Source organism: Bison bison, unplaced genomic scaffold (assembly GCF_000754665.1).
Source record: "Bison bison bison isolate TAMUID 2011002044 unplaced genomic scaffold, Bison_UMD1.0 scf7180017864322, whole genome shotgun sequence".
Lineage (NCBI taxonomy): Eukaryota > Metazoa > Chordata > Mammalia > Artiodactyla > Bovidae > Bison > Bison bison.
The window spans coordinates 8,093,701-8,096,084 of record NW_011494894.1 but is presented as its reverse complement, the minus strand read 5'-3'; the positions used below and the strand labels follow the sequence as shown (position 1 = coordinate 8,096,084).

Below are 2,384 nucleotides of genomic sequence, written 5' to 3'. Positions count from 1 at the left end.
GTGGGGTTGGGGGAGGGGTGAGCCCGCCGAGGCGCCGCGCTCGCCTTAGGGCCCTTCGGTCGTTCAAGCCGCACAGAACGGGCTGTTGTCTCGGAGGCGCTGTCCTGCGGCCGCCGTAGACAGAGAGTAAAGGAGTGAGGCAGCGTCCCGGCCCTTCCTTTCCAGGGGTTGTGGTGGGGGTGGGGAGGCAGTCGGAAAACAGGCGTCTGCAGGTTTCCGTAAAGAGATCGCGAGGAATTAGTGTAAAGGGAGAGAGCCACTTGAGATCGGGTGGCGAGGGCAGGCGTCCCGTAGGAGGTAGATCTTTGAACTGTCGGCCGTGGGGCGGAGGATGCGTCAGCGACGGAGGAGGGAGCAGAACCGCAGAGGCCGAAGGGAGTAGTGAGTGTTAACGGCCAGGCAGGCGTTGGAAACTGAAAGAAGGCCATGTGACTGGAGTGTGGTGAGAATTTAATGGAAGCAAGGATTCGGGGGTAGTAGAGTGGAGGAAGTGGGAATCGTTGAGGACGTCATTCCCGTACTGCAGGTGTGCAGAGGGGTAGCAGGGAGATGGGACACCTGCCTTGGAGGCAGAAGTGGGCAGTGGATGAGCAGTGGACTACCTGGCTGGAAATTCTGGGGCCCCCAGTTAGGAGCTCTGTCTCTTGGGGCAGGTTATTCTTGACTTAGTTTACTCACCTGTAACAAGGAAATAATAATAATGCTTTTCTGCACAGTGTGGTAAAGGCTAAGTAAAATAGTTCACGTGGGTGCTCCTTTAAGGGTACCGACGGGCACATAACAAGGGATAGCTATAGAGGATCTTCAGGGACTGGGTAGGTCCCACACCGTCAGTAACTTGGTGAATGGTGGTGCCATTTGGGCAGATGGGAAAACTGGGCTTGGGGGGAAGAAAAACAGGTTTGGGGAAGAAATTTAAAGTTCTGTTTTGACTGAGATGCCAAGGTAGCATCTAAATGGGTCTGTTAGATGAACTTGGTTTTGGAGGTTAAAAAGACTATAAATGTTTAGTATGTATTTGGTTATCATCAGGGTATAGTTGGTGTTTAATATTATGGAGTTAGATGAAACTACCGAGGGAAGAAGGAATTTGATAGTGTAGTCCTTCATATTCCAAGTTACTCGTTCACCTTGAGGGCTTGTTTTTTTAATTAATTATTCATGGTTGGAAGATATCCTTAGCTTTCCACAGCTTTTCGTTGATTGGGTGTCTCCAGGGTTAACTTAGTTGGCAGACAAAGGTCCGCATCATCAAAGCTTGGTTTTTCCAATAGTCAGCTGCAGGCATGAGAGTTGGATCATAAAGAAGGGGGTGGGTGTGTTTGTGGGGTGTGGGAGTATGGTAGTCACTCAGTTGTGTTCCAACTCTTTGTGACCCCATTGACTGTAGCCTACCAGACTCCTCTGTCCATGGAATTATTCTCCAGGCAAGAATACTAGAGTGGGTTGCCATTTCCTTCTCCAGGCGACCTTGCCCACCCAGGGATTGAACCCTGGTTTCCTGCATTACAGGCAGATTCTTTACTGTTAGAGCCCCAAGGAATTGATGCTTTCAGATTGTGGTGCTGGAGAAGACTCTTGAGAGTCCCTAAGAGTGCAGGGAGATCAAACCGCATCCTAAAGGAAATCAAGTATGAATATTTATTGGAAGGGCTGAAGTTGAAGCTCCAGTAGTTTGGCCATCTAAGAGCTCACTCATTGGAAAAGACCCCGATACTGGGAAAGATTGAAGGCAAAGGAGAACGGGGCTGCAGAGGATGAGATGGTTGGATGGCATCACTGACTCAGTGGATTTGAGTTTGAGCAAACTCCAGGAGATAGTGGAGGACTGTCTGCCTGGTGTGCTGCAGTCCATGGAGTCAAAAAGAGTCCGACATGACTTATCAACTGAACAACAGGGTGACTGTGACTACAAAATAAACTTTATACTAAGTCCAGTTTGATGACACAAGACTTAGATTTAATGCTTGAAATGGGGTTTCTTCTCACAACACAGCAAATTGAATTTGTAGTATATTTTCTCTGGTTCTAAATTTAGTCTCAGATACTTAGCTAGTAATTTAAATTCAGATTTTAGACTTAGGCTAAATATCTTTTGCTATCTTATAGGGGGAGTAGAGGGAGAATGTTAACAAGTGCAATATTACATCAAGAAGATATAATATTTTCAAATTTTAATGAATATCAAGGCCTAAAGATTTAGTATAAAATATTTAGGTTCATTAATTATTTTAAGTACTGATTAATTTATGTATTTGGATTTACTAACAATATATTGTGGAGGTATTTGGATTTACTAACAATATATTGTGGAGAAGGCAATGGCACCCCACTCCAGTACTCTTGCCTGGAAAATCCCATGGATGGAGGAGGCTGGTAGGCTA

General features: G+C 46.2%; 1 protein-coding gene across 1 annotated transcript in view; it reads left to right on the top strand.

The window, feature by feature from the left end:
- DHX9 (DEAH (Asp-Glu-Ala-His) box helicase 9) overlaps nt 1-2,384 on the top strand; it is a 42,262-nt gene that overhangs the window by 517 nt on the left and 39,361 nt on the right. The gene's annotated exons all lie outside the window — the stretch shown is intronic.